Below are 13,504 nucleotides of genomic sequence, written 5' to 3' on the forward strand. Positions count from 1 at the left end.
TCAACACATGGGTTCACAGCTTCAAGAAGATGGATCACAGGGCTTCATGGATCCAGCAGCATTAGAATTGGGTCCATCTTAATTTTCTCCCATCCTTAGCACCCATTTGGTATTTATAGCCAACAGACAGCAGGGGAAGGCAAGCAGGCGAGAACTTCTCATGTCTGCATATGTTTTTTTTTCAGAGATCCCCAGTTTTTCTAAGGCAGCTGTAGAACTGCCATCACTACGCCTATACACAAAACAATGTTGAGGAAACAGAAAAGCCAATTATCCACTTGTCATGGATCTTTTACTAAAAGGTGGTGCATTCCTTCAATATCAGGAACTCATGAGGCTGAGAAAGAAGGGTCACGAGTTCAAAACATGGCCAGGAATGTAGTTCAACTGGCATTTTCCACCCCCAATTCCAAGGGGGGGGGAGATCTTAAAGGAAGATCATATCCTACCTTTATGATAGCTGTGCTGGCTCATCTATCACCTGTGTCATGTCAGTTCAAGTGCTCCTGCCTGGACAAAACACATCCTTCCATTCTCCTCACAGTGTTAACAAGCCATCTGTTCTCTATTCCCATGTCTTCTTCACATCACAGTATCTTCATACTTCATACATAAATTTCTATTTCCGTTTCTAAAAATACTCAAGAGTACATGAAAAGTGGAGCATTCTTGATTGGCTTCAATTGAGAAGAGCTTCTGAAGGTATGGAGATCTCAGGTATACAGTTTTCTGATGATTCCCACTAGCTACACAAGGTTGGGAATCAGAGAAGCCTAACATAGAGACCAGAGGGAAGGATCAGCTCTCCTGGTCATAGATAACTCAAACATTTTTTTTCTCAAAATGGATTATCTTCCTGTCCTAATTCTTCTTAGACATATGCTATGCCAACAAGCTGACAAGTGCCTCCCCCAGTCTCATCAAGGCCTTTTCCCTTCTCCCACAGTTTTTTCTGGGGAGCAAGTCTTTCTCAAAACCCTTAATGCATCTGATTTACATGCTAGCTGGACATGGTCTCACCAGGTCCTGCTGACCACTCCCACCCCAGTGTAGCTCAGTGGACAGCCACAGTGGTTTCATCTGTCAAGTGTGAAAAAGGCTTATGCTCCGGTTCCTCCTAGACTGACACTGACTACAAGGTACACCTGCTCCTCTCAGGCCTACTAAGGTAAAGCTGACTTCCATCCCTGAAGATGAGATTAACACCGAGCTGACTGCCCTCTTCTGTAATCCTTTCCATTTCTTTTGTCATCTCCAAGTCATTTTATTCATTTCTAGTGGGAATGGATAGTTGCCCTTCTGTGTGACCTTTGTGTGGCCTCTAATAACTTCTTTAATGGCTTTGTTCTTAATGTTCAGCCCCTGCCTCCCAAGACCACTTTCCTTAGATGCATAAGCCTAGTCACAACCTAGGAACTATTACTACTGGTCTCCGCCTTGAGAAATCAGCACAATTAGGCAGCATGGGTGCCCTTCAGAACTGTAACAAGGCAGGAATGATAGATCTGCCCAGGAAAACAGTCCCTACCCTGCCCTTAGCTTCTCTTCCTCAAAAAGACCCCACCACAGCCTGACCCAAAATCTCCTCAGTGGTCCAGCCATGCCCTCATCTGATGGCCCCCACAAGCCTCCCAACCTGGCCCTGATCCTCCCAGCCACACCCTCATTCGACCAGCCACGCCCTCAACCCTCCTTGTCTTGTCTTCAGCTGCCCAGCCACACCCTCATGTGCTCAGTCTCCCCTCCTTCCAACACTGAGAGGCTCCCTAGGTTCTGTGGTCATTTCTGCATTGCTGTGGCCACACCTCCTCCTTGCCCTTCCCTATATAATCCCTCTCCCCAGTCCTAAACCTTCATTCTCTGCCCATCTCCATCTCTGGCAGGCCAGTAAACTGGTCTTTCTCCTGAATAATCTCTTTCAGAAGAAGTACACCACGGCGGTTTTAATTCAAATGAGTGGTGGACAGGACTCGTGGAGAGTGAAAACTTTAGAAGAAATTCTCCAAGAAAAGAAGAGAACGAGAAAACAAGAGGAGAAAGCAGAGATGGAACGCTTAAAATGTTCTGATGACAGGGATTCCAAGCAGGACTCTGCTGAACAAGGGGAGCAGAGATATCCCCGAACGGAGATCACAACCAGGAACTCGCCCTACAGAAGAGAGGACTCAATGGAAGACAGGGGAGAGGAAGCGCGGAGCCTCTGGCCATCCATCCCTCACAGCAGATGTCTCGGCGAGCAAAGGCCCATCGCAGCGAAGACACAAGAGAAGAGAAGCACAGACATGGCAGCCACTCAGCGGAAGGGGGGCAGCATGCTTGAGTGAAAGGAGAAAGCAAGCACGGATGTTGGAAGCGACACCGAGAAGAGCAGGAGCAAGACCACCTCGAATGGCTAAGACAGAAAAGGAGGAAACTGGCAAGAGAATGTCCCTGGAGAGAGGGGGACCGCCTGGAGCAGGTCAAAGGGAAGCGAGGATGGGAGCGCAGGAGGAGCAAGCACCAGAAGGAGACGCGGGACCAGAAGGGACAGGGATGGCGCCAGGAGCCTGAGGCCCGCAGGGAGGGCTTGGCACACCACTGGAGGACCAGGGAGGCCTACAGCGACAAGGGCAGGGCCACTCCCTGCAGTCGCAGCCCGGTGTGGCCGCCCAGCGAGAGCTTTGCACTGGGAGCCAGACCGAAGCCAGTCAAAGGAGAGAAAACCGAGGCAAGAGATCTGCTGTCTAACCGACAGGACAGTGTCAGTGACAGGGAGAGCAAAAGCAGCTCTGCCAGGTCACAGTGGAATCAGGCTCGGGCTCGGAAGATCCACGGAGCCACTGGGAGGAGGCCTCAGAGCAGTCTGCAGACCTAGAAAATGAGGAAGAACTGAGTGAGGGTGAAGAGCCCGGCCACGAAGACCTCATCTTGGCTGTTCCAGAGTCGCGATCTGACGGAGATTCCAGGGACAGTGAAGAAGAGGAGGAGGAAGTGGGCGAGGGGACCCCGCAGAGCAGCATGTCCACCGCAGGGGACTACTCTCCTGACTCCCCAGCCCTGTCGCCCACTGAGCCCAAGCAGGAACTGCCCAAATACTTGCCAGCACTGCAGGGCTGCTGCAGCGTGGAGGAGTTCCAGTGCCTGAACAGGATTCAGGAAGGCACCTACGGGGTCGTGTACAGAGCCAGGGAAAAGAAGACAGACGCCATTGTGGCTCTGAAATGGTGGAAAGTGGAGGGGAGAGAAGGGTTCCCAATCACATCCCTGAGAGAAATCAACACCCTCCTCAAGGCCCAGCACCCCAACATTGTCACCATCCGGGAGGTGGTGGTGGGCAGCCACATGGACCAGATCTACATAGTGATGAACTACGTGGAGCATGACCTCAAGAGCCTCATGCAGACCATGCAGCAGCCCTTTCTGCCAGGGGAAGTGAAGACGCTGATGCTTCAGCTGCTGCAGGGGGTGAATCACCTGCATGACAACTGGATTCTGCACCGGGACCTCAAGACCTCCAACCTGCTGCTGAGCCACGAAGGCATCCTCAAGATCGCTGACTTTGGGCTGGCTCGAGAGTACGGGATGCCCCTGAAGGCCTACACCCCCCGTCGTGGTGACCCTCTGGTACCGAGCCCCGAGTTGCTGCTGGGCGCCAAGGAGTACTCCACACCCGTGGACATGTGGTTGGTGGGCTGCATCTTCGCAGAGCTGCTGACACATAAGCCCCTGTTCCCTGGGAAGTCAGAGATGGATCAGATCCACAAGATATTCAAGGATCTGGGGACTCCAAGTGAGAAAATCTGGCCTGGCTACAATGAGCTCCCGGTGGTCAAGAAGATGACCTTCAGCCAACAACCCTACAACCACCTCCGGAAGCGCTTCGGGATTCTGCTCTCAGACCAAGGCTTTGATCTCATGAACAAGTTCCTGACCTATTTCCCTGGGAGACGGATGACAGCAGAAGATGGCCTCAAGCATGAGTATTTCCATGAGAACCCCCTCTCTATATACCCTTCCATGTTCCCCACCTGGCCTGCCAAGAGTGAGCAGCAGCAGCAGAGGGTGAAGTGTGGCACCAGCCCCCAGCCCCCCAGCGGTGGTCTAGGCTTCAACAGGCTGGGTGAGAAGGAGGAGGTGATGGAGACAGGCTTCCACCTCACCACCACCAACCAGGGGGCCTCCGCCGTGGGGCCAGGCTTCAGCCTCAAGTTCTGAAGTTGGAGCCACCCTGCCTCACCCAGTGCTGCTCTTCCATCCAGAGCCTTCCTTAGCCAGGACACCTGCCTGTAAACACTGCTCCTAAACCTCTCCACTTGTTTTGTATTTTGACTTGTACATTTTTTTTTATGGTCAGTTCGTGGGGCCTGAACTCTGGGCCTGGGCACTGTCCCTCAACTCTTCAGCTCAAGCTAACGCTCTTCCACTTGAGCCACAGCGCTACTTCTGGCTTTTTTCTTTTTGAATATGTGGTGCTGGGAATTGATCCCAGGGCCTTATACTTGCAAGGCAAGCGCTCTACCAAGGAGCAAATTTCCCAGCCCTGATTTGTAAATTTGTATAATTTAATGACTATTTCCTTTTGGAAGAAAAAAAAATTAACTCTTTCCTGCCTGAAACAAGTAGTGGTCTCTTGTTTGAGAATCTCACACAAGGGAACCCAACTACCTGGTGTGACAATCCCCACTAAAAATTCAAGGCATATGAGTTACTAATCACTGGCAGAAATTTCCTTCTATTGTCTGGCCTCAGTCCCTCCTGCTGCAGGAAATTTACTGTCTCCCCGAGACAGTAAAGAAAGGATATCCATGAGAACAAACATGTGAGATCAAAACAGAACAAAATTATTGATCAAGGGGAAAACCTCTTGGTAAAGAAACCCCCAGGCTAAGGCGATAGCCAGCTGTCAGCCATAGCCCCTTAACATCCTTGCTACAAAGTCAAAGAACATCTCTCCGTCTCTCAAGCTTCCAAGCCAGGCAGCTTTGCAGTTGATTACCAACTCTGCTGATGGCCACTGACAACCTTGAGGCTTGTCATCGGCTGTACTGACTTACTGTATTAGTCCGGACCTTATAATAACAATAATTTCTGTTCAATAGACTATCGCCACCCGAGATTGTATTTTGATTTCTGTAATCCAAGGATATTGTTTGTTTTTTGTAATCAAGAGTCAATAAATTGATAGCATTGATCATGCTGACCAAGTGAAGATTATGTGTTGCCTATGTTCTTGTGACTCAAAGGCTATGTTTTGCTCTGTAACCTTGCTTGCTTGATGCTTTAGCAAACATCACCTAGGTGAAACCCTTCCTATAAAATTCTCCCATGAAAAGCAAATGGGGCTGTTCTCTGAATCTCAGAGCTGGAGACCGATGCCAGGTGGCTGGTGAGTGCTGGTGACTCTTTGCAGATTGGGGGTTTGAGTCCCACCGGTCCCAGGAAGCTGGGATATTTCATCGGGCCCAGAGGTTTAGGTTTCTCTCTATATAGTGAGGAAACTTAGGAGAAGGTTGGGAGACTAGCAAGTATCCACCTTCCCACATAAAAGCAGCATTACATTGTCAGATTTAATCCCTTCCACCCCTTCCCCAGCCCATTCCTTTAATCAAGCTCCTTTTACCACCATTGGAACCGATGAAGTCACCAAGTTTCCCATTTTAAAGTGGAAGTGAAGTGCTCATTTTATACTAAACTTTCAACAGAGGCAGAGCGTGAACTCTCCCTTGACTGTTACCACCAATCCCCAGACTCTCAAGGGCCCTTTGCTTCCACCAAACATTTGGGTGTCCTCAGCACACTCCCAGAGGGGACATTGGCATTGTCTCAGGTTGCTTAGCTAACCATCCGCCCTGTTAGATTTCCATCTTTTTTAGGGGGGTTGGGAGCGATGTTGGCCCTGAACTTAGGGCCTCAATGCTTTCCCTCTGCTCTTCCTCTGCTCTGCAGCTTAAAGCTAGCAGTGTACCAGTTGAGAAACAGCACCACTTCGGGTTTTTCTGCTTATGTGGTGATGAGGAATCAAACCCAGGGCTTCATGCATGCAAGGCAAGCACTCTACTACTGAGCCACATTCCCAGGCCTGGATTTCCATCTTAAGCTTCCTGATTTTAGTCCTAACTCTAGGTTCAACTGTCCTGTCACCTGCAGGTATTCATACTCAGTGTCCCAGAGGTGACAGACCAAGTTCTCAGGACCAAATTGGTGCCTTTCGCATGGATCTCTGATTGGAATTCCCGTAGCTTTTCCTTCCTCAAGTAGCTGAGCACAGACATCACACTGAGGATTGTTGCCTACTTTACTTTCTTATTACTGTCATTGCTGTACCAAGCCTTAAACCTATTTATTTCCCCAGGCTCCATTTCTAGTCACCTACACCAAAAGGCTTCTGAACATATACTTAGCCCTACTCAACCCACACACACCTTCATCTATTCTTCTCCAGTAACCTTCCAGAAGCATAATGTTCCACTCATTGTAATGACTATGTATTTCCCCACAGAACTCTCAACTCCTAACGGGATGGTAGGGCTGAAGAAAAATACAAAATAATCTAGGCATAAAGCCGAAATAGGAAAAAGGATTCTTGGAATGCAAATACCTGAAGAATACACTTCAGGCTAGCTTCTGATCTTATTTGTCAGTCTCTCCATATAGTTAGTTCCTCAGAGAACAGGCAGACAGTTCTGCTATGCTCTAGTTGCCAGAACAAACAGGCAAACACTGCCACAATTTCTTTCACACCAGCTATCTAGTGCCAGATTCTACAATTATTCTATAAGAAAACATCATCCCCACAACTATTCAACAGATAATAGCCTCAAGGGTATTTGGATGGGAAGAACTCCATTATATCTAGCATAAGAAAAACAGGAATTTTCTTTTATATCTTGCAAATATTTAAACATATCTAACATGATTCTGCAGATTTCGTGCCATTGCACTCTTCCAAAAGGACAGCAAAATACAGCAGCATCTGAGACAGCAAGGCTCACAAAGAAGCTAATGCAGCTTTGATATCTGCTTCACCCCCAATGGCTTAACCTCAGAAGCAGGAATAGGAGACTTACAAAGCAAGGGCAGCCTTGTCTGCTCTGCCTCTTAAGTATCATAGGCTGTGGTGCTAGCCTTGAAGGGGAAATGAAGAAATATGGCTACCATCTTCAGTTAATGATCTGAAACAAGCAGTTCTTAGACACTGGCTTGTCCATTTAAGTGTGGGTGCTGTCCACACTGGCAATAGCAATGTTAATGCACACTTTGACTGCCTGGACAGTCCCAGGGAGTCCCCAGAAAGGGAACATGTGCTTAGTTCCAATCCCTTCCTTGGGGGACAAAATGTTCCCTTAATACCTTCAGGTTACAAGACCTGAAAGTTTAAGACACAAGGCACCATGAAAAAAAGACAAGTTGTCCAAAACTGAAGAACCAACCCTCAATAAACCTCCCAGTAGTTCTTTGTTTCCCTGCTGACATGGGCACACTGGTGGGCAGCCGATGCATGAGGTCTGGGCTCAAGACTTTCAGGGCCTCAATAGGGAGCACTGCTTTGTGAGCTGGAATATAGGAGGGGTTAAAATAGACAACTCTAACTGCACTTGTTCAGTCCCATGGACTAGTTATCATAACTACTCTTAACAGCTCCTCTGAAAGGTGAACCAAGACCAGGTTCAAGAGGGGACCTATAGCTAGTCATCATCCATGATTTACTACTAGAAGCTTCCTTTTCATTTCCATCCTTGAAAAATTCCCTTCTAGGAACAGCTCAGGAACAGTCTCTCACTTAAGATTAGAGATAGGGCAAGCATGTTTTCATAAATCAGTCCTTGTTACTCTAACCAGTTTTAACATAGTCACATAGCTAGCTCCACTACAGACAGAGGAGCATCTCCCAGGGGGTGCCTATCCTACTAATGTGCTTTACAACTCGACTTCAAAGTCAAATCAACTAGCTGGAAGTTTCAAGATGGCTCATTGATGTCTGATAATATTTAAGACTGGAATAGTTGGCAAACTAGTTAAGATACTGGCAAAACATTTAAGATGTGAGTAGAAGACAAACTCCAAGGAGAGTAAGCATTGTGTGTGTGTTTGGCATTATTCTTGCTAATCTATTGTCATCAACACTTCCAGTTTTATTGTAAATGCAAAAGATGACATGTACGCACTTCATGTCCTGGTCTACTGCTTAGCATGTGGCATATCACCATGGGAGAAGAGCTAGAATTCAGTCTAGCTTGTGACCAAAGTGAGAATACTTGAGGGTCCAGGACCAGCATCTTCCTGGGGCTCCAAAGAACCATTTATGTACATCTCTTCCCCTACGATTGTCATCTTACTGGAATTGCAGTAGCTATGGTTTTACTTTTTTTAATTTAATGTCTGACATCATTCTTTGTGAACAGGCCTCAGAGTTGCAACCACTCTTACTAAAGACTACTAAAAACACTCCGATGACCATGAGCAAGACAAGCTAATACTGACTCACTGTATAAGTTCCTCTGGTAGCATTCAAGTGTCCCTTGACAGTCAAGTCAGTTAAGCAGCTGCAGGTATGGTCATTGTTGCAGAATTGCTGCCTCCAAGACATCTGCTGTGTGCTTAGCTGACCAAGGTGAACACAGTGTTCCATAGGCTGCATCATTACATAAAAACTACTCACTTTGAACCTGAGTCATGGGTCGAGAATGTATGAGCCTCAAATTTGTTTTGCCATTTATACTGGCTTTTAAATTCATTGTATTCAGTTGAGATATATTGCATGCTTTCCAATTTGCAGAATCTAGACCTAAAAATACTTACATATGTATATATACACATTATAGAAAGACACAAATACCTACAAATGTATATATGTAAATACACACATACATAGGACATTTCTGAAAATTAGACAAGCTTCTGTCTGCTCATTTAATACTAGGACATGGTAGCAAATGAAATATGCTCCCAAGTTTTTCCTGGCCTCTGTTATGAATATCTAAGAAGAATCCAGATGATATCCTCTGCTGATCATTAGGGGCCAAAACCACTCTCAGGTTTTCTCAAAACGTTTAATGCATCTGTTTTGTTTCTTGTTGCTATTACCTGGAGTTCATGTTAATAAATAATTATTTTGTATGATCAGACTACGTAGGCATTGCACCTTTGCGTTCATCTCCTAAAAATATCCTCCTTTGGTCTCACTCTGTGTGAATGCCTATAGTCTTATACCATTCTGTACTGCGCTTGGGCTCATTCTTCTAGATCAGCTGTTCTCAATACTGCAGCCTGCATTAGAATCACTGGGAGAGCTTATTAAAACACACTTGCTGGGCCCCATCCTCAGACCAACTAACATCAAGCTATCATCCATCTCTGAAGATGAGAGTAACACTGGGCTGACTGCTCTCCTCTCTGTCCCTGTCTACCTCTCTCCTTTTCTTATCTCCAAGTCATCCAATTTTTTGCCTTCCTGCCAGAGACATTCCCATTGTCCCTGATAGTGTTAAAAAAGGCTTCTAAAACCCAGAGCATTTTGAACAGAATCTGACCTTCCCCCTACTAAGTTTGAAAGTTAGCTTTATTTCCGGAACAGTGGACCTCCACAAACCAGAAACTTCAAAACCAAAATATTCTGCTTTGCTTATGTTTGAAGTTTCTAGAATAGTCTTCACAGTGAAGGAATTACAGTATTAATTAATTAAATTAATTAATTAAATTAATTAAAAATCAAGTTGGAAGACCAGAGACAATGAGGAGCATCAATTTATTCTTATTGTCTAAAATTCAGGTCAGAATTAGACCAATGATAGATTTTTCAGCAATATGAAAGAAGGTTCCTAGACAAGTAGAATCTCCACAGTAGGAAAATAACAGCAATATTGGAAGGGGATTGATGAGTTTAGAACAGTGAGGAAGGATATGCCAATGAATTGTACAATGACAGGCACAGTATATATCAGTCTGCCCACTGGTTCATGGTGGTTATTTCTCACCTACAAGATACAAGTCTGCATTCTAGTGGAGAGAGGTACAGTGGGAATAGCTAGGCACCAACTTCAACTTGGAGCTGTACTTAGTGAGCTTGAACTTGGATGCAGTACTTATTGAACTTGATCTGTGGCATATCAGGCTTAGAAGTGCAAATCCTTAGTCCACCCAATACACAGGAGACAGGAGCCTAAGGTCAGATGTACACAACAAGGACGTGTTATGTCCTTAGAAAGAGTTGCCCCAAAGATCTGTAAAGGATCTCATGACAGCACACCTATTTCTGAAGCCTTCACTCCACTATAGCAGGGCAGAGACCAAAAGTGTAGTAGGCAGGCAACCACAGGCTTCCAGATCCCTCTGCAGGAATGGTGCTACTCCTGGCCTCCAGAAATTTCAGAGCCCAGCCCTACAGGGCAATGCCTCTGAAGAAAAGCCACTCACTTCCAGACTGACCTGTCTTTCTGTCCCAACTTGAAAAGCTTTAGAGCTGGTTAGTTTCCAAACCCTTCCATTAATCTGACAAGCTTTAATGGAAACTACAATCCAGCAGCTCATCTCTCTGCCTAGTCCCCACCCCTTTCCCAGACATTGGTCCACAGTACTTCTTAAAATGCCTCAAAATAAACCCTGTGAGATTAGCACCTAGTCAAGCTGTGCTCAGCCCCACAGAGCTGATCAAGCCAAGCCACAGACACCAGTGGGGCAGCAGTGTTCTTACTGCCCAATCCTTCCCTCCCCTGACACCAGAAAGGCAAAATATCCCTGGCAGTCCCCAATGTCAATGACACCATGGTCCTGAAGCCTGCTGCTAGGGTAACCTATAGCTGTTAGGGTAGCTCATAGCCAATAAAGGCTCTTCCAAGAACCCCTTCATTGACTTCAAGTTTATTTTCCTCCAGGCTCAGCCCAATTCCACAGAGCTAAGACCCACCTTCCTAGGACACATGCTGTCCAAATCGGCCATTTGGTATTTGAGGTTTCATAGTGGTTGCATATGCCTGAAGCTCAGTAAGGGTTAAAATATAGTAGGAGAGGGGCTGGGAAGCTGGCTCCGCGGTAGAGTGCCTGCCTCCTATGCATGAGGCCCTGGTTTGATTCCTCAGCACTACATAAGTAGAAAAAAATCACAACTGGAACTTGGCTCAAGTGGTAGAGCATTAGTCTTGAGCTAAAAAAGGTGAGGGACAGTGCCCGGGTGCAGAGTTCAGGCCCCAACACCGACAAACACATACACACAAATATATATATACATACACATACACACAAATATATATATATACAAATATATATATATATATATATATTAAAGCCTTTCTGATGAAATAGCCAAATTCACCTAGCAATAACAATTAGAGATCCTTGAATCAAGAAGTCCATGCAACAACTTGCATGGCCTTAGACCTAGTGATAAACGCACCTGCTTTTTAGATCCATGTTGTCTCAGTGACTGGAGCTTAACTCCCTTCACTTGGTGCCTCACCTAGTGCTCAAGAGGTTGATGTAAGGGAAACCCCAGTCTTTGAATAAAGGAAGCCAATTCAGAACAGGTTCTTCCCCTCCTTTACCTGAGAAGTCTAGAATCTACATCATAAATAAAAATTGAAAACCCATTCAAAGTTCCCTTTGAATGAAGAGGGCCAAGGCACTAAGAGCTAGCATGGTCCCAGATTTCTCAGCATCCCATGATCACGATAGAAGCTCTATTTTGAGGAGCTGGGTTCAGTTCCTCTATTGGAGTCTGCCTCCATAACAGATGCTTAAATGAGTCCACATTCCTGAGAGGTCCTAGGTCAGTTTGGAGAGTTTAGGGTCTTCCTGCTATTGGAGGTATTTAAAGGATATTAACTCTTGTGCATGGAGTTTGAAGCTACCATTTCCTTCCCTGCCTACTGGTAAAAGGTGAACAACTATCTCTTAGACTTCTACTTAAGATCTAGAGAAAATGGTCACCTCAACATTGAGGAAAGTACAGAATCAGCCAAGAGAAGCTCACATGCAGAACCTGCTAGAACCACTAGCCTGAGAAAGAATAAGCTGGCAATAATCATTAATTCTGAAAAGTAGCTAGAAAGCCAATGGCTGTATATTCTAGCGTTTACTCCTGTGAACACTGAGGCCTGGAGGGAGCTTATCTCAGGCAATGTGGAGGAGAATGTCATCTTGAACTATGCTTAGCAGCCTCCCTAACAAGGGTCTGTCTTTGAAGATCTCATTGCTAGATCCCTTGTCCTGCATAAGAACAACTAGCTGGCTTCAACCTACCCTGGCCCTCCTGTCTTCAGTGATGGGACCAGAAAGGCTAAGATATGCTTCAGGCACTAAAAGCCTGAGATCCAATCATAAGGCTTCACAACCTTTCCCAGAGAAAGTGGGAATAATAGATTGCTAAATAGAAGCTCCAGGACAATGGTATTGAGAGTTCTTAGGGAAACCCAGAGAAAGGCCACCAGAGCCCCTGTCCCTTGCAGCTACCACTGTATGTGACACGTTCCTAGCCAAAGAAGCAAATATCTTTTCACAAAACTCAAACACCAAAAGTCGAACACCATCCATTCCTACTCTGTCTAACTGGTGATGTCTAGCTTTCTCCAAAAATTGGTAGTGAATGCCAGAAGGAGGATCATTCCAAAGAGAATCACTCAGTATTATAATCAGATGTCAGATCTTCAGACTCAGACAGAATATAAAAGAGAAGACATGTGTAAATCTCTAGTACTTAGATACCATGAGAACGAATGGTTGATATAAGGGGAAACGGTGGAGTTTTGAAAACAACTCCGTGTCTTAATAACAGTGGACCAGAATAATTGAGCTTGAAACTATGTTAATAGACTAGTCCCACAGGAAGACCGCACAGCTGCTCAGGACATCTGACTACAGGATTCAGCATCTTAACACTCAGATATAATCATTCCCAGAGTGAAGAAGAGGTGCCTGGACTGCCTTGAGGTAGGTTTTCCCTCCCAGAGGAATCCCCAAATTCTGAATGTGGCCAAAAGGCAGAGCTCTAGAGCATTCCCATTTTCTACACACCCCTACCTTTTGTGCTGCACTTGTGTTTTCCTTCTAAAACTTTGCCATTCAACTTGAGTCAGAGTTGTCTTTTTGGCTGGCCTTTGTTTGATGTCTGGTAGGAAAATTAAGAGTTTGGATACCTGGCCAATGCACTGCGCAGAACAATATTTCTTGGCAGTACTGGTGTTTGAACTCAGGGCCTCTTGCTTGCTAGGCGTGTAGTCAGTCAGTTCAGCTATGTTTCTAGCCCCTTCAATAGTAATTTTGGTAGATAAGAAAGTAGTCTCCCAGAATCTTAGAGATACTTTCAGATTTCTAGCATGTCCTGGTACCCCAAGTTCCTGACATCCTGGAGTATTAGCTCTTAGGCAGACATTAGCTATTAGGACATCAGAGCAATTCATATATATGTCCATATAAGATATATAATATATATTAGCATATTCCAAGAGAATGGCCCCTATACCATTCCCTAGGGAGGCTTCCTCTCTACAAAGGGAAATAGGAAAGGCTCAGCTGGCTTCTCCAAGGAGAAGCA

At 45.7% G+C, this 13,504-nt stretch overlaps 1 pseudogene; it reads left to right on the forward strand.

Moving 5' to 3' along the window:
• Window positions 1-1,952: 1,952 nt before the first annotated feature.
• LOC122122319 lies at window positions 1,953-4,194 on the forward strand (annotated as a pseudogene).
• Window positions 4,195-13,504: the final 9,310 nt, after the last annotated feature.

Source organism: Dipodomys spectabilis, unplaced genomic scaffold (genome assembly GCF_019054845.1).
Source record: "Dipodomys spectabilis isolate Male_0828 unplaced genomic scaffold, ASM1905484v1 ptg000207l, whole genome shotgun sequence".
Taxonomy (NCBI): Eukaryota; Metazoa; Chordata; class Mammalia; order Rodentia; family Heteromyidae; genus Dipodomys; species Dipodomys spectabilis.